The 19,110-nt window shown below is 44.8% G+C and overlaps 1 protein-coding gene across 1 annotated transcript in view; it reads left to right on the top strand.

Annotated features, from left to right (window-relative positions):
• The window catches only part of PRKN (parkin RBR E3 ubiquitin protein ligase), a 1,304,782-nt gene that overhangs the window by 1,176,625 nt on the left and 109,047 nt on the right, over positions 1-19,110 (top strand). The gene's annotated exons all lie outside the window — the stretch shown is intronic.

The raw sequence follows: 19,110 nt of genomic DNA, 5'->3' as shown, positions 1-19,110 counted from the left end.
AGTGGAGCGTCCTGTCTGTGCCTCTTCTCTGGGAGCTTAAGCCCCTTCCTTTGGCTTCCTGGGAAGCTGCTCCTGGCTTCTTAGAGGGGCCCTACCTGAACATGGGACATGTGGTGGTTAGCATCTCTTAACACCTGGCTCTCCAACCTACCTCTCCAATCCCAGACCTTTGACACAGCCTACAATTGCACTAGCTTTGGGGGCATCCATGTTATACTTACCTGAAAAGTATGGAATACATAATGAATTAATATTGTTCCTGCTCAGCTGGTATTCTTCAGCACCAACTGTGGGCCAGGGAGCCTCTCTGCCCGGCAGGTCCTGGGCCCCTCCACCTGTGTGGTCCTTGCCTATGCACTTGTCTCACTGCCCGTGACCTGTTAGATCCACTCATCCATGCAGTGTCTGGCACAGAGCAGTTGTTCAGCAAGCATTTGCCAATGAACTTGTTTATTAGGGAGCTAACTTATAGCTTCTGTTGAGTTTGCAGTTAACGTTAATGGAAGTTCCATGAGGTTGGGTTCACTCCTGCTGGATCCCTGGTGTCTACAGCTCCTGACCTATAACTACGTCACCACCGCCCACATGTCTTATCGTTTTTCTATCTCTGAATATGAAAAACCACATCTCCCGTTTCTATGCCCATGTCATCAATGTGGCATTTTCAAAGCTTATAATAAACTCTAAGTCAAGCTTAAAACTCCAGATCATGGATGAAAGAAAGAATGCTCCTGACCCCGAGATGCAATAATCAGGCCCAGGGCTTCTTGATAATCAAGGCAGAAAGGGACCCTGGCCGTGACATAATTATCATTATCAGAACAGCAGCACAGCGATTCCTCAGGGAAGCAAGCTTTTCCTCGCAGTGAATTCTAAAAGAATTCTCATACTTGCCTCTGTCGTGGTCACCCTGGGGTGCAGTGAATGATGTTTACAACCTCATTTTGAAACAGCAGCTGCAGGCTGCACTGTGTCTGATGGTGACCTCCATGGAAGTGCATGTGGCTGTCAGAGCTGGGCCCCAGAGGCAGAGCGTGGGCCTTGGAGCCCAGCAGGATCACCCTATGTTAGCTCCCAGCTCCAGGCCAGTCTGCCCACCTCCGTGAACGCCTAGAAGCATAACTAAAAGAGGGGTAACTAAAAGTCCGTGCTCTTGTGGCCACTACGGCCACTGAATGATGTGCAGAAAGCCTAGTGCAGTGGTGCTTACCCCACATGCGCTCAGAGAACCTGCTGGATCAGAGGACCCACGTGTACTCAGAGAAAACCTGCTGGATCGTGCTCTTGTGGCCACTCAGTGTCTAGCAAAGAATAAATTTCAGAAGCGTTAGCTGCTCTTACAACTTGTTGAGAACAGGCAAGACTCCCAAGGATGGCATAAGTTCATCCAGACTCCGTGGGACGACAGCAGCCTGTTCCCCTCTGGCCGCCCCACCTTTTAGCCAATCTAGAATTGTAAACAGCAGCCCCTCCCCCAGATCCCGGCTCCTTCCTCTACAGGGGGAGAAAGGAGAGGAAGAGAACACCTAAAAGTCACTGGAGTCACTCCTTCAGCGTCCATACCTTAATAGGAAGTGTAATTTATTGAGGAGCTTCTGTGTCAGACGTTCGATATATCTGTATACTCATCTTCCTCAGACCTCTTCACAAGCTCATAAAGTGAGTACTGTTCATCCTTTAAAATTAAAATGAAGAAAGGGAAGATTAAAGCAAATAAGTGACATCCCCAGTGTCACATGCCTACTAAGTAGTGGGGTCAGATTTGGGACCTGGGTCCTTCTGCTCCAGAGCATACAGTCATGACTAGCATGTACCTGTCCTTCCCGCTAGGCTCGGATCAGGACCCCAGCCCCTCCCAGATACTCCTCCTTCCTCATCAGTCCCAGTCAGCACCACCACATCCCAACTATTACCTTTCTGTACATGCACAAGCACCTTTAGGGGTGTGCCTCCCCAATCCCCCATTCCCTATTCTCTGTTTATTACTGTCCCCTGACTGGCAGTAATCCTGCAATCCCCATCCTTACAATTCAAGGCACATAAATAGCAGGTCAAGTTAGCCCATGTTCTTAAATGTGGGAAAGAATTCTAGGGTCAGGGGACATTGTTTAGGAGCAGCAGGGTGGGAAGCGGGCAGCTGGGAATGCTGAGCAGCCGGGCTTCCTCCTAAGATCACGGAGAAGTGACTGACACTTTACCACCAACTGTGCTCACACACACACCCTGGCTTCTGGAGATGTTGGTTTTCTGCACAGTCTGAAGTTGGTCATCAGCTTGGAGGAAATTTGATTGACTTGTTTGACAGTTACTTAATCTCTGATCTTTCAGCGTCCTCCTCAACTATGAAATGGGGTTAGCAGCTGCGCCTCTCTCAAAGGGCAAGGACTCAATAGACTGAAATCCAAGCAGCACTCAACAGTGCGTAGCACAGAACGAACATTGTCAACAACAGTCTGGTCATTATCCCCACTTCAGAGTCACTTCACATGATCTCAGAAGAGGAGTCCTTCACATAACTCAAAACAAAGGATTTGTGCTGAGATGACTCCATTATCAAGGTGCCCTCCTCTCTCGTGGCTGGTAACTCAAGCACGCAGACTTTCTCTCATGTCACTGACAGTGTTTAGAAATGGGCTTGGTGTTACAGCTTTCTTAATGACAGCCTGAGGATGGAGTTGTGGCTGAGGCCTTGGTGCCTGAAGGACCTCCCTGCCTGTCCCAGCCCTGTCCCTCTGGTTTCAGATCCACACCAGACCACAGGGATCAAAACACTATTGGGCCCTTGGACAAATGAAGACTGTGAGGTAGTAGGCAGGACAGATGACCAGTTTCTCCCACATACCAAAGGTATGGGATAAGAGGCTGAAAGGAAAGGAGATGGTTACAAATCAAACATATTTGAGACGAACAACCATGTGAACATCAGGACCGTGTTTAGAACCTGACTCCTGATTCCCTGACATGTACCAACCATAAAAAGATGGTTTTGCACAGACTGGGAGAAAACCTTTGCAAAAGACACATCTGATACAGGAAGTATTATCCAAAATATACAGAGAACTATTAAAAGTTGACATAAGAAAATTAACAGATTTTTAAAATGGGCAAAAGATCTGGACATTTCATAAAAGAAGTACATAGCAAACAAGCATATGAAAAGATGCCCAACATCACTTCGTTTGGCATTTGCAAATTAAAGCAACAATGCAATACCTCTACACACCTCTTAGAAAAGCCAGAATCAAAACACTGACACCTCCAAATGCTGGTGAGGTTGTGAAGCCTCAGGAACTCTTACCACTGCTTGTGGGAATGCAGATGGCAGTCTCTTTGGAAGATAGTCTGGCATGTTCTGACAAAACTAAGAATGCTCTTACCATATAATCTGGCAGTCATGCCCTTTAGCCCTTACCCAAACTAGTTGAAAACTTATGTCCGCACATCAACCTTCACACAGATGTCCATCACAGCCTTATTCATAATTGCAAAACTTGGAAGTGACCAACGTGTCCTTCAGCTGGTGATGGGTAAATAAACTGGGACTTCCAGACAAGGGGATGTCAGTGCTAGAAAGAAACGAGCTCCCAAACCACTAAAAGACGTGGAGGAACCTGAAGTGCACATTACCCAGTGACAGACATCACTCTGAAGAGGCCATATACTCTGTGATTCCAGCGATGTGACGTTCTGGAAAACTACGGAGACAGAGGAACAGAGAAGGCCAGGAGTTGAGGCAGATAGGCTGAGCTCAGAGGACTGTGGTGGCAGTGAAACCACTCCGTTGGCTACTGTCGTCCCAGCTCATGGAGCGGAGCATGCCGAGAGCCAACCCTCGTGTGACTCTGGGCGATGGTGCATCAGTGCAGGTTCACCGTTTGTAACAAACGTGCCACCCCAGTGGGGGTGGTGGCAGTGGGCGCTGTGCACTTGTGGGGGTAGGGGGCATGTGGAAACTCGCTGCACTTTCTGCTCTATTATTCTGTGAACCTAAAACTGCCTTTAAGAAATAAAATCTGTTTTAAAAATTAAAATACAACTTTGATACAATTGGGTTTAAATGATAGTAAAGAATCCTTACTATTTCAGCCACAGCTTAAAGATGGGTGAGATTTTAATCAGGGAGCACGGAGGATTTGTAGCGAAAGAAACTAAATGAACAAGAGTAGGGAAGAAGGGAAAGGAAGGTAACATTCAGGAGGTAACCTGGCGTTCAGGTAATCTTTAATCTTAAGGACAGCAGCAGTTTCAAATCTTTTGTCTTACTGTTCCTGAACACCACTTCAGCATCCAAGTTCTACCTTCTGAAGGGTCTCTTAACCCCCAAAGGTAATTCATATTCTTTACCAGTTCAAAGAACTTGGGTTCTGAATATATGACCACCTCAGTCAGACAGCAGTAATTCTCTAAATTACTTGCACCTGAGAGGTGTGTAAGGCAACGGGATTCTTAGGAAAACACAGAGACCACCGCAGACTAATTCAGCATGTCTGAAACGGGACTCACCAGCTGCCTTTGTCACAGACATCCCAGCTGACTTGGACCCAGGGGGACCAGGGAGCACATTTTCAGAAATCTAACCCTAGAGGTTTGTGTTAGAAGCTAGAGCAGATGCCACAAACTCTAAAGCCAGCGAGAAGCGGCAGACTCCATGAGTGGGTGAAATGAAGGGTGTGAAGCCTTGATAAACTCGGTGTTCTCTGCGATACTTAGAAGTTAATGATGACTCTTTCATTAACTTTTACAAAAACACAATCATCTAAGCCTTTATTTTCCCACCATTTTTTTTTTTTTTGTAGAGACATGGCACAGAGAAATATTTCTCTAAGTGTAACAGATGTATAAATATAACAACAAATAGTAATTTGTGAGACCTTTGTGAGAGGGGTGCTGGGGCCCTGGATTCCCCTGATTCTTCGTGTGTCAAGGGAAACTCAGAATCCAACTTTTATGTGTAATCTTCCAATCTATCTTTAAACCGTCTTTCTTTTAAAACACTCTGGGGGCCAAAATAAAATATATGTAGGTGTCCAGATCATGCTTATAGGTGGCCAGTTAACCTTTGAACTAAACCTTAACTGGCAAAATGTGTTTGAACAAGATCACTGGTTTCAGTCTGATTTCTGAGAAATGCTTGGAAGGGCTCCTGCAGCAGGTGAAGTAGAAGCTAAATCCTCCGCCCATACACCCTCACCCCACTGTGCTCCTCAACAAGAGTGTCTCTACCATTATTATACAGGTATGTATGTGTTCCATGTCAGCTTTCACTTGAAAATAGAATTTGGCTACAAAAATTAAGAACATCCTTGATATATTAGTCAGTATAGACTAAAGTCTGTTGCAGTAACAAACAACCCCAAAATGTTTGTGGCTGGACATAACAAAGGTTTGTTTCTCACCCACCCATGAGACATTCCCATTAGCGGTGGCAGGAAGGGCTACTCTGCCCCATTCTCAAGCAGAGGTCAGCTGGTACAGCCCAGAGCATCTTGAATGTCACCGTCACTGCAGCAGGAGCAAGGGAGGGGCGGACAGCTGAACACCGGCAGTTAAAGGCTTTGGTCTCAAGTGACACAGGTCAGTTCCACTCGCATTTCACTGGCCAAACACATCATTTGGCTACATCTAATTTCAAAGTGTCTGTGGACTCTCGGGAAAAGAGAGCTGAAAGTGCCAGTGAACAACAGTAATGCCCAGAAGGTTGGGTTATAGTGGTGGCATGCAAAGGCTGGCACTCCAAGCCAAAGGTGGGGTTTTTATCTGCTATGAAGTAGGGAGTTATCGTGGGATTTTTGAGGAAAGGAGTGATATAACAAATATGATAAATACAGATTCTAATTTTTTAAAGTTAAATGTTCTATTTATTCACACAATGTGTGACATGGTAGTGATTTGCAATCTGAGGAAAAATCCAACCGCCTTGGTGAGCATAGGTTTCTATCAGCTAAGTCATGAATAGATTTAAATTAGAAATTGATTAACAATAACAACTTTTCCCCCCGTATATGAATTTAATCAGTCTAATAAGGCCTTTATAAATAACTAATGAGAAAAGGCCATCTCAAAGCTTATCACACGAATCCTTCTACTAAGGAAAATTAGGCCCATGAATTGAACAACAAATACCCCCTCGTGGAATCAAAGGTTCCCTCCACCCTGCCACTTAATCAGATTCAGAAGCATAATTACCATCCTGCAATTTGAACTAAATATATTAAAGTCTTTCTTTTAAGTGAAAATAATTGGAAAACATCAGGAGCAAGCATTTATATGTGAGACACCTTGGGAGAGGTAACCTTGGCAAAGTTGGAGCAATTACAGTTTTATCATCGCCACTGTTTCCCTCCCACCTGGGCAGCAGGGGAATCAGCATCCTGGTGTCATATCATTTGCATTTGATGTGAATTCTGTCAAATAGAAAGAGATAATTGAGTTAGGCTTCTGGATTGAAAGAGAAAGGAAAGAGCCACAGAAAATATTTTGTGGTGCAAAGTATTCAATCTGTGAGGGGAAAATGCATGTGTGTGTATGTGTGTGAGGGAAAATGCATGTGTGTGTATGTATGTGTGTGTGTGTGTGTGTGTTGATCTGCAGTGTAGCCTGATCCTTTTTAATGGGAATATAGAATTTTAAAAATGAGTAACGTATGTCTACTATCTCTCTTAATTTATTCTCAGTTCAAGAGTGAGGAGCAAGAATTCTCCTCCTTGAAGGGATACCCTTTCCCAGGCAGTCTGTTTTTAAGGAGACACTTTTGTGTGAGCTGAATGATTATCTGTCCCTCCTGCTTCCTACACGTGCCTTGCGCCTTTCCTGGGAAGTTGTCCTACAGAGGCATAAATACCCTTAACTCCTTGGCACAGTTCCCTTATTTCTTCACCTGTCTTAAAAATCCCTATTGGAAGTGACAAAGAATTGACAACACCCACGCTGAGGGCTGCTAGCTGGCAGGGCCGCCTCATCCCACACGTGGCCGGCCCAAGGCAGCAGGCTGTGGAGTTGTGCCCAGAAGAAAGTGCAGGGGGCAGGCTTGCAGGGGGATCTGCCTTGGTGTGTGCATTCCTAGGGCCACCATAGCTGGGTAGCTCAAAACAACAAATTTATTGTCTCGCTTGACATCAGGGTGCCCGCATGGCCATGCTGCCTCTGAAACCTGGATGGGAAAGTCCTCCTTCCTCACCTGTTTTTGCTCCCGGTGTTTGCCAGGAATCCTTGGCTTATAGACGCATCACTCCTGTCTCCGCCTCCTTCATCACATGGCCACCTTCTCCCTCTGTGTCCCACTCCTCTTCTGAAAGGGCAGCTGCCCAGCCTGCTCCAGCGGGACCCTAACTGAAACCTGCAATAACACTATTTCCAAATAAGGTCACCCTGTGAGGTTCTGGGAATTAGGACCAAGCATTTGTAAGGGGCATAATTCAGCTCAGACCACACGGGCAGTTGGGTCCATCCAATCAACCTTGCCCCTCCGTGCAGTGCCATTCTGATGATGCATAACATGGCCCAGGAGAGTCTACTGAGAGTTTATATCCCCATCAGATCTGAAGAGCACGAGCACCTTGATTACGTTTACTTCTGTGCCCAGTGCTGAAAAGCCGATCGCAGCCCTGCCTTTGTGGTGCTCACCATCGTGCTGGGAACTCTGACTTTAATGATCCCTCATGTGAACACCAGGGAAGCAGAAGTCCGGGAATTCACAGGAGCATGTGACAAGGGATGTGCCCTCTCTGAAGAGAGTGAGAAGCGAAGCTTCAGCTGAGACCTGAAGAAAGCGGCAGGTACAGCCCCTGTCAGCAGGAAGGAAGTTGGGTTCCAGGGACAATGACAGTAAAGGACGATGACTACACTTCAATATGAAATCGGTGTGCAGACAAAGCGGAGCACACTGCCCTCTTGGGAGACCGTTCACAAGGGTGCGCTAAGGACTCCCAGAACCTCAGTCCTGGAGCTGGGCCGTCCCTGCGGTCCCCTTCCGGGTGGCTAGAGATGGCTCAGCACCACGCCTGCACCTCAGCTTAGGAAGATGGAGAGACGGGGGTGGCACGTGCCTTTCTCTCTAAGCGTATAACCCAGAAATTGTCTGCTTCCTTGTTGTCTTGATCCCAGTAACCAGACTGAGTCACGGGTACACCCAGCCTCAGGGGAGGCAGGGGTCATCGTCTGTGTCCTGGCAGCCCCATGCCCAGGGAAGACATCTGATGCTGTGGAGGAAGAGAAGGACAGCCGGGAGCTAGAATGTGCGCTCTGACCTCTCAGCAACTGAAGAAGCCTCCCCTGGGGCGGTGCTGGGCAGGATGGCAGCCACTAGCACGGGGCCACCGAAGCCCTGAGTGTGGCTAGTCCAAATGAAGAGATGTCGTAAATGCCAAATACAAGCCATATATTAAAGACTTAATAGCAAAAAGAGAGAATATAAAATATCTCATTAATAATTTTTAGGTTGATTATATGATGAAATGAGTTTTTTGATATATTTGGGGTAAATAAAACCTAATTTTCAAAATTACTTCCACCTGTTTCCTTTTGCTTTCCTGATGTGGGTACTAAAAACTGTTCACTTACTGGGCAGCGCCTGTGGCTCAGTCGGTAAGGCGCCGGCCCCATATACCGAGGGTGGCGGGTTCAAACACGGCCCCGGCCGAACTGCAACCAAAAAATAGCTGGGCGCTGTGGCGGGTGCCTGTAGTCCCAGCTACTCGGGAGGCTGAGGCAGGAGAATCGCTTAAGCCCAGGAGTTGGAGATTGCTGTGAGCTGTGTGTGGCCACGGCACTCTACCGAGGGCCATAAAGTGAGACTCTGTCTCTACAAAAAAAAAAAAAAAAACTGTTCACTTACATATGTGGCTTGCATTTTGTTTCTAATGTACAGCACTACTCTAGAATCTTAACCACATAGCCAGCGAGACGTGTATAAATGATCAGAGTTTAAGTGGAGCAAGGAGAGAGCCAAGGAGATCGACAGAGGCTGAGATGGGTCCTCGAGGGCTGAAGGCTCCGATCATACAAGTTCAGCTGAAGCAGAATGTTCCCCTGACACATCTCAGCCTCCTTGTGTGCGCAACTGAAACACAACAGTGCATTTCCATCTGCCATCAGATGGAAATCAGCGCTTATTTCAGAGCACTTTATATTGATTAAGTCAGCTAATGTGTGTGAAGCTCTAACGCGGTATCTGCCCATAACAAAATTCAGTTTAGCTACTGGATGAAGGAACCAATGGAGGAAAAAAACATGAAGATTCAGTTCAATCCAGTCCCTCCCCGTACAGATTTCAAGTGTTTGGATAGCTCTGAGGGGAAAAACATTTATTGGCCATCTCATAGAAATAGTTTCTTGAATGAAGATCATAGGTAACACAGGACTCAAAGCATTCCCTAAGATTCAGTCCCACATGAGAAGGACCAGGCAGGCTTCTGATGTGGACACCTTGTAACTTAACCGTGAGGAACTTTTTTGATGAAGAATAATCAAGTGTTCTGACCCTGCCCTACCTGGATAGCAAGTATCAGACAGAGTTGGGATGAGAGTCGAGGAGATGGCGCAAGGTCCTGGCATAGTGCGTCCATTTCAGCATCATCTCCGTAACCTGGACTGATTTTTTGTTTTATTTTGTTTTTTTGGTTTTTTGTTTTTGTTTTTGTTTTTTTTGCAAGCTGCCAAATGGTTATAAAAGTTTGAAACATTCTATTAAATCTCGTACAAAACTAAGTATAGGCTGCATCTGCAAGCACCCAGTAAATCATGCGCTGCTGTCAAAAATTAGTTTCCCGTCTCTGTGTGCGTGGTAGGGGGGCCGTGGGTTCCGCGGGGTGGGTGGACCCTTTCACATGCCGAAGGCAGTTGATTGAGCGGCTCTGCCTCCACGGCTCTTGTCTTGTCTTCTCAGAGTCACCCCCGTGTTCTGCCTTCAGGCTGTCACTTCTTTAGTCACTTACAGATGGCATTTTGAAGGAATGCTAATTGAGGGACTTCACCGTTAGCTTCTAGCTAATCATTCTGACAGAAAGCGTCTCCTCTGCAAAGGAAGAGGAGGAGCGCCAGAGAAGCTTCTGCCTCTGTGTGCTGACACGCATCACTCTTCTCACCCCCGGATGTTCTACCCAGAACCAACCCAAAGAAGAGTTGTGACAGTTGTCAGTGTCCCTCGTCACCCTTTCTGCGTCCTCTCTCTGTGCAGCCTGTCCCCTCTCACCCACTCCATATCCCCTGTAGTTCTTTCATTGTTCATTTATCCATCAGTTCCTCGCCTGGATAAATACTGACCTCCTTTCAGGAGAGGCAGTACAGTCTGTTGACACAGAACCCAGGCTCTGGAACCAGCCTTCCTGAGTCCCGATCCCAGCTCCGGCCCTTACAGACACGTGATGCTGGGCACGCCACTTCAACCTCTCAGTGCTGAGTCCTCCTGAGTCAAAGGGCATAACGAGAGGGCCAGTATTACTGAGTAGTTTTGTTAATTATGGTAAGCTTAAAATATTTCCTGAAACAAGTTAACTGTTCAATAAATATTGTCTAATTATTACACGTGCAGGAAATGGACATACATGTAGGCCATGATCCTTCCCTGTTCGACCCTAAATCCTCCTGTAACGTGATCCAGACTTTTCAGATAGGTCCCCTAACATTAAGTAAAATTGGGGGCTAGTTCATCATTCTCACCTTTGGTGTCATTTAATTAGAATTTAATGTATGTATTTTATAAGTATGTCTTTGCGCATGGATACATTTTTATAAAAATTAAGGATGATCTGTACATTCTGCTCTATCACATAATCATAGTACACAATAAGGTAAGGGGTTGGCTGGTCCACAGGATACCCAGTGTGAGAATCTCCCCACAACAACCAGCCTCCCCTCCAACCCACAGGGGAACGACAGTCACTCATTCATGCCATTTGGGCCACAGAAATTACTGTTTTTCTTTTCATGAAACAACATTCTTTCTCCCACCCGTGCACAGCTCTCTGTCACACTTCTGCCTTCTTCATTAGCAAGAAGCCGGTGCAATCCGTGTGCCTGATCGCAACTTGCAACGTTTAAAGCTCCTTCATCCACTGTATTTCCAAACCACTGACTCACCAAGATTCTTTCTATCTAGTATAAAAAAAGGCCTCATAAAGTGTGGGATCTAGAACAAATTATGTGATTCCAGCTGCCTTATGATGAGAGTGGACGCCATGGCAGGGACGCGTCTCAGAGTTACGAGGTCCCCTCCTCAGCCCTCGAAACACCTGTGCTTCACCAACGCGAGGCTTTGGACTTTCCACGTCTGTTTCTGCCAAGCCAGGTCTCACCCTATGAGTTGTTACACATGTTATTATTTGAACCTAAAAGGAAATTTTACCTTTACCTCTTATCAAGTTCCAACTTGTCACTTGGAGGCCATGGCCCTGATCTGTTCTGCTAGGATCCCACCCCAGGTGTGTGCCATCCCTCTGACAACCATACCTTCTCCAACTTGAAATCACTGGCAAAGTTCCTGAGTAGGGCAGGACTAAAGACAACCTCATCCCTGCAATGATTAGTATTTATTTAGATCTGAGCCAAGTACTTCCACACATACAGTGAGATTTAATTTAGTTCTCAGCAGTTAAGAGATTGATGGCAGGTAACATTTGTTGAGTCTTTACTCCACGACAAATCTTCTATAATATATCTTACAAGTATTATCTCACTTAATTCTCCCAGTAATCCTAGGAGGAAGGTAATATTTTGGCCCCCTTCCTAAAGAGTAAAAATGAGATTAAAAAACTTAAGGGACTTGCCCACACAAAGCCGCATGAGCAAATGGAAAGACCGAGATTCAGACTCTGAAGCAGCTGTCCTTTCCTAACGTGCGGGGAGGCCAAAGGATTTGCCCACGTCACAGACCTACTAAGTTGTTTCCCCAAGACTCAGACTCCCAAGGCTGCGCCATCAGATTCCCTCAGACTAATAGAAGCAATTCAGACGAGGATGTTTAGCGGGGTTTATGGAGGCAGCCTAACATACCCCCGTCCACAGCCTCCCTCTCACTCTGGCTCCCAGAGCTCTCTGAAGACCCTTGGGGAAGTAACTGCGTGTGATCCATGGGCATCGCCCTGCTCTGTCAGTTCAGCCTCCTCCTACCCAGTGTGCACACAGAGCTTTCTAAAAGAACCAAGCCATTTTGAAAGATTTTAAAATAATCAGCTACATGATTAAAAGTGTTCTCAGTAATGAGGTCTGAACACAGGCAACGGTGTTTCTGGGGGGTGAAGAGATTTACAAAGATGAAGAGAGGGACAGACCTCTACCCACTGACTCTTTTTGTGGCGGGGGAAATACCCCAAAGGTGGCTCTCCGCAATCTGAGTGCGGGCTCAACGTCCCTGTGGCCGGGGACACTCCCTGACCTTATCTCTGTGAGCTCCTTGACTTCACTAGAGGAGGTAAATGTTTGTGTCCCTGTGTGGTAATTGCTGGTCCAGGTCTTCTTGCTGGTACATTAAGTTGGAATTTCTGACAGCTACCTTCTTTCTGGGGCTTACAAGCCTCTGCAGTAACAGATGGGCAAGCGGAACCCCAGGATGACTGAGGGAGCTGGACGCCCAGCTGAAGGTAATTGGATGCAGGATGGTAGGAGCCGTTGCCAAGCAAATGAATCCAGAACTTGGTGTCAGCATAGTCAGCATCGAGCCAAGAATTGGGGTGCTCCCGCGGAGCTGGAGGGAGGCCTTGGTGGCTGCTGTGGTTCCCACTTTCCTTCCCTGGGAACAGTGTCATCTTCACCTAAGTAATCGAGTCTTGATGATTCAAGAAGGAAAGAGAACTATAGCAGAAATGTCCTAATAATGACGATCTAGTAATCCCTGCATCAGTAATTCATGGATTTGATCCCTAGGAATTAAAAGGGATCTTTGCCAAGTATAATAACCCCAACTATTATTATATAGCTCATTTTAAAATACAGAATTTTATAAGATTTTACTTCCCTGATTTTTTTTCCTAGTATGAATATAGTCACTTTACTGACAAAACAATTAAAATACAAGAAGTATAAATAACATACTGAGTTCCATTAAGAAAAGGAAGGAGGGAAAGAAGGGAGAAAGGGAGGGAAAGACAGAGGAAGAGAAGAAAGACAGTAAATTATGTGTTGAAATGAGTGTGCCAGAACTGGATTTGATTTGGGGATCCTTTTTGAATAATAGTATGAGAATTCTGAAAACCCTCAGCCCCTTTTTCTTCTACCTTTTTTCTTCTGGCTCCTCCCACCTGAGAAATGTCTTTACAATGGCTAAAATGACCAGCTAGTAGTAGCTTGTGACCTTTCCAAGTCCAACATCTGTGTTCCGCTTCCTGACGCGTCCCCCTCTCCACCGTTCAGTACAGCCACGCATCTTCCTCCTAGGCCACGTGCTGTTTTCACGCCCTCCGGGCTCTGACTCCTGAAAATTCACTGTCAAAAATGTCTTCTTGGTCTCTGTTCTCCTTTTGACTCCTCTGTGAACATTACTTAAGTTCTTTTTATACTTTATGCTGACAACTTGAGCATCTCCCATTACTTAGGATAAAACCCAGAGTCCTTTTTGTACTGCGAACACACCTATGTGATCTGTCCTCTGTCCTCATCCCGCTGACCATGCTGTGGCCCCACCGGCCTTCCCAATGTTCTTTAAATGATCCAGACCCCTCCCCTTCCGAGGCCTTGCTCTCCCTCCCTGGGCATTTCCTCTAGATGTCTGTGTGACTGCCTCCTCCTCTCCGTTCACCTCTGCTCACAAGGCCTGTCCTGAGAAGGGCCTGCTGGGGCCACACCTTCCTCCTACCGTGGCACCATCTCTCCCATAATCCGGCCCTGTTTTATTCATAATGCTTATCACTGGGTGGAATCGTGCAGTTTATTTAATGGTCCTGTTTATTTTCTGTCTCCTCTCTGTCTACACTCCATTTCGTGGGAGCAGAGAATCTCATCACTAGAGAAGGAGGGAAGAAAAAGGGGACGAAGGAAGGTAAGAAAAGGGGGGAAGGGAGGGGAGCAAGGAAGGGGGAAGGAAATTTCATTCAGTCAGTCACTGAGCATCTCCTGGAACCTCCTGATGCCCGGCCTCCATCTCACTGGATGCAGGTGCTGCCAGCAGGGCTAAGCAGGACGCCTCTGCAGAGCGAGCCCACAACAAGCACTTTTTAAAAATGAATGGGAAAGGAGGTGTAATCCCTACCTCATAAGAAAATTATACCTATTTATCCTATCAGTAGACAACACTTAATATCATTCAACTAATTTCTCTTTGTGGTTATTTACAAGGCTAAAACAGATTCTGTTTTACCTAAGTGACCATGAAAACTTGAGTAAGATGCTCTACAAAGCAATGAAAGCTTAGAATATATTCTAAAAGTTTTTCTCTGGCCTTCCAAGCCCTACCTGAACTCACCTTCCCAAACCCATCTTATTATCTTCCCAACACACACTCTTAGTTCTGGAAACTTCCCTTGCCATCCCACAAATCCCTGACTGTCTTCCTTGCCTGGGCTCATACAGATGAGCAAAGGGCAGTGTGGGGGAGAGCAAATGGTGGCAGGAGCTGTAAAGTCAGGTGAACTGGGCTGGACCCCCAGGCCCCTTATTCATTGTTAAAAGAACTTGTACAAGCCTCTTAATGTTCCTAAGCCTCAGCACTTCTTCTGGAAGAAGGGTTGAGCTTAATAACTCAGAACTGCTTTGTGAATTAAATGTTTTCCAGATCCAGCCTTAACACAGTGCTCACCAAAGTCAACATCTATGAATGTTGGCCATCCGCTGTTACTGCCCCACTCTCAGAATGTCCCCTCCTCCCCACTTGGAGGGCTGACCTGCCAAGAGCCCCTGACCTCCATGAGGCTGAACCTTACTTCTTCTGAATTCTTGCTCATGCTCTGATAGTGACTGTTACAAATATGAGCTCTTCTTAATGAAACTGTGAGCTTCCTTAAGGAAATGAAGGGGGGAAACTGTCATACTAGCACAAAGCAGGTCTCAAAAAACCCTTGACTGATTAGAAGTATGTATGTATTACAGTGTTCAGAGGTTTGAATGCACATTTTATTCTCCTGTGGTACTTTAAATTCACATTAAATATGTCTGTCATATTACATACATTCTAGACTTTCACATTTAATCAAAGTCTTAATCATAATGAGCATCATTTATGAAAGGGCATATAACAGATTCCCAAAAGAACTAGAAATAGTAAATTGCTCATAGCATCCCTAAAGGTTTTGCCTTTTTCTCTGATAGATTAAGTAATTTAATAATAGAGGCAGTGTGCACCAAAAAGAGCCCCAGTTTAGAAGGCAGAGGACCCAAGTTCTGGTCCTCGGCCTGCGGGAGTGCGACCCCCCACCAGTGGCTTACCTGCTTTGTGCCTCTGCTGACGCATCTCTCATGTGAAAAGTCTATTGACATCGTGTTTGTCAGAATGAGCTCCTAAAATCCTTATGGTTTTAGGCTGGTGTCTAACTTTATAATCCATTTTCGAATGTATTATGAACTGTAAGAAAAACAATACACACAACTGGGCATCTACCCAGAAGGAAAAAAGTCCTTTTATCATAAGGACACTTGTACTAGACTGTTTATTGCAGCTCAATTTACAATCGCCAAAATGTGGAAACAGCCTAAATGCCCACCAACCCAGGAATGGATTAACAAGCTGTGGTATATGTATACCATGGAATACTATTCAGCCATTAAAAAAAATGGAGACTTTACATCCTTTGTATTAACCTGGATGGAAGTGGAAGACATTATTCTTAGTAAAGCATCACAAGAATGGAGAAGCATGAATCCTATGTACTCAATTTTGATATGAGGACAATTAATGACAATTAAGGTTATGGGGGGGGAGGAAAAACAGAAAGAGGGACGGAGGGAGGGGGGTGGGGTCTTGGTGTGTGTCACACTTTATGGGGGCAAGACATGATTGCAAGAGGGACTTTACCTAACAATTGCAATCAGTGTAACCTGGCTTATTGTACCCTCAATGAATCCCCAACAATAAAAAAAAAAAAAGAAAAACAATACACACAGTCAGGAGAGAAGCTAAAGATCTGTTATTTAGTGCAGACCTGGTCTAAGTTTCTGTTTAATAAAGAGCATTCTGAAATTGCAAAATGAGCTGATTTTAAAAGCCTATAACTACCATTACTCATCTCGGTATATCAGTATTTTCTTGTTCAAGTCAACCAAGAAAACAACAACAACAAAACGAAATAACATCTGATTACATCTGTCTTCCAGATGAACACAAATGCTAAATTACAAACATTTGTGTTCACTAAAAATAAGCTCAATTTGTTTTTTTTTTTTTAAGTAGTTTATCTGTTTGTAAAAATTGAGTTTCTGGGTTATACTTTCTTTACTAAAAAGTAAACATCTCTTCTAAATAATTGTTAAGATATCTTTTAACCCTCATATTCCATAAGATGACAGACTGAAGCATAATAGAATCACGCGGTTTAAGGCAAATAATCTTGTAAGTTTAAAATTCTCCATAGATTGGTGTCCATGTTATTGGACATATTTTAAAAGTTTTCTCAAAATTCCACAATATTTCAATATAAAGCAATTTCTAGTCACCCCTTGTAAGACAATGTTATTGTTCTTAGTCTCCAGACCAATGATTTTCAACCTGTGTAAGAGGACCTTAGGTGCACCCTGAAAATTTTTAATCATTAATTAAATTATTTTCAAAAGAAGTTCAAAGCACAGTAAATATATTCCTTTTTGTTTTACTCTTTTTTTTGATCAACTTAACTTGAGTGTGCCGCAGAAGTTTAACTATCAGTTCGAGTGTGCCATGAGATTAAAAAGTTCTGCTCTGAACCAGGTCAGTCCAGAGCATTCTGTTTTTCTTGGGATAGCTTTTTCCACTTCTCAAGTAAATATCTCAAAAATTAATGAGCTTTCCAGCTAATTCATCACAAGCAGAAACTGCTCTCATACCTACTGCATCTAAATTTTAAGTATGTCCTCGTATTGCCTAAGCTGTGACCTCACTCCATGTAAAGTAGGGCGGTTTGGGAGGGAATGCAAGATAGCCTGTGGATTTTAAACAAGTATAGTTCACCTATGATAACCAAAACTTTCATTTATAACTCCTGTGGTCACTATTTACAACCATTACATTAGAAAACCAGCCCGGTCTGCAGGTCCCCATTGTCCTTTACAGAACACAGGCAAGAGCAGGTGTGAACTGGGAAGAAGGGGAACGGGGAAGCAGGACGCAGGCTTAATTTTAAAGAATGAATCAGTGGGGAAATTACAAGAATCATTTGATGCAGAGACCTACACAGTCTTTTATCACCCACCACACGCTGGAATAAGGAAATAGGAGGTCCTGTGCACCTTAGACTCCTAGAATTCAATCCAGTTTATTTCATGAAAAGACCTAAGGCATGTGGTCATCTGAATGACTGGCTTGGCACATAATAAACTTCCCAAATTTTAATAGATTTGTTATAGCCTGAATGTTGATTAATTGAAAATGTCCCCCCAACCTATGCAAATTTATTCTGAAAGCTAATAATGTGACAAATAGGCTTGGTCTGTCAAAATTGGCACATGAACAGATCTGAATGGCCCATTTCCACTCGTGCTGGTACCACCTGATTTTTGCCACAAGGAAGTGGAAAAGGAAGCAGTTAAATTCAGGGAATGTGGCCGCAGCAGAGCCAGGACATGTGGCAGTGTCTGGAGACAGTTTGGGTCATCATAAGTGGGGGATGCTACTGGCATCTAGAGGACAGAGGTGGGGATGCACAGCCCGAGCGCAGGACAAACAGCTGCATGACTGGCCCCCACGGTCAGTGAGGCCAAGGTCCAGAAACCCTGAGTCTGGGCCCTGGGTGCAGTTCTGACTCTGTACAGCAGCTCACCCAGGGACAGTTACCCAAGCTTCCTGCACCTCAGGTTTCTCATCTTTAAAAAGAGCGAATGCCATCACCCATCTCACAGGGCCAGGATTGTTGTAAGAATTAGACTAATGGATGGCTCCTGAGCATTTGGGATACTCCCTGACCATAATGTGCTCAGTGCATCTTAGTCACTGTTATTAATGATAATAATGACACCACCAACAACTAAGGCTTGCTGCGGACTTGGGGACCCATCTAGAGGTTGGCTGTGTTTCCCAGTGTCCCCAAAGGACTGTGGTTTGAAAGCCAATAACGGGTATTCAGAAAATGGTCATGTGCTAAAACCAGAAGTTTTCCTTTCTGTTAAAATCCTGTGCTGATTTTAATATGCCACCTCTGTGCCCTAAGAGGTAAATAAAGGAACTCACGTTGAGTAACAGGCTATTCGAACTACCAATATGCTTTCTGTAGGGCGTGGGTGGACATGAATGTGTGTGTCACCTTCAGGGATGTAATGTTTGAGGTAAGGATAGAATTGTGACTTATTAAAATTTAGTGAATTTTGTGGATGTTCTATGAATTTATATGCTGAAAATTAATGTGAGCCCACCTTCTATGGGCTGTTACCCCTTCCCTGACCTTACCAGGGAGCCTGATAGGGTGCTAAGGCAGCAGCCTCAGATTGATTAGCACGTAGGCTTCACAAATCATCCAGCCACAGTTGTTACCATGGACTGGGGGCAGGGCATGTGGTGACCAAAATGGACCTTGAAAACATTTGTGTAACTATTAATAAGCACTCTGGAGTTGATCTTAAACACAAAGGCATTTTGTGCGGTCTGTTAACGTGCAGCTATGAAAACCAGTTACTTCTAATTTATGTAACTCTCAGCATTTCTGGATGATCTCTCTAACACATGCAAGTTTGTTTTGGGGGGTGGGGAGCAAGCACCTAATTGTTAGTGGCCACAACTCATTTATCTGCTGAATATATAGAGAAAAAATGCTGGGACATCCCATGAATTTTGTCTCTGGCACACCCTCACAAAGTCAAATTCACTTTCAAACTTAAAAAGAAGCTGAGGGAGAACAAAGGACTCTGAATTGCCAGACGCATGATTAAATTCACTGAAGAGGCTGAAACTCTGTATGGAAATTCTCAAAAGCTATAAAAGGTTAAATACGCCATACCGTCCCTGAAAACCTGAGCTAAAATACTTAAAGTGCTTCGGAAAGTCATACTATAAGTCTATTAGAA

The sequence above is a fragment of the Nycticebus coucang genome, chromosome 5 (assembly GCF_027406575.1).
Source record: "Nycticebus coucang isolate mNycCou1 chromosome 5, mNycCou1.pri, whole genome shotgun sequence".
Classification (NCBI taxonomy): Eukaryota; Metazoa; Chordata; class Mammalia; order Primates; family Lorisidae; genus Nycticebus; species Nycticebus coucang.
The sequence above is the reverse complement of the archived record's forward strand: the minus strand, read 5'-3'. Positions and strand labels throughout refer to the sequence as shown.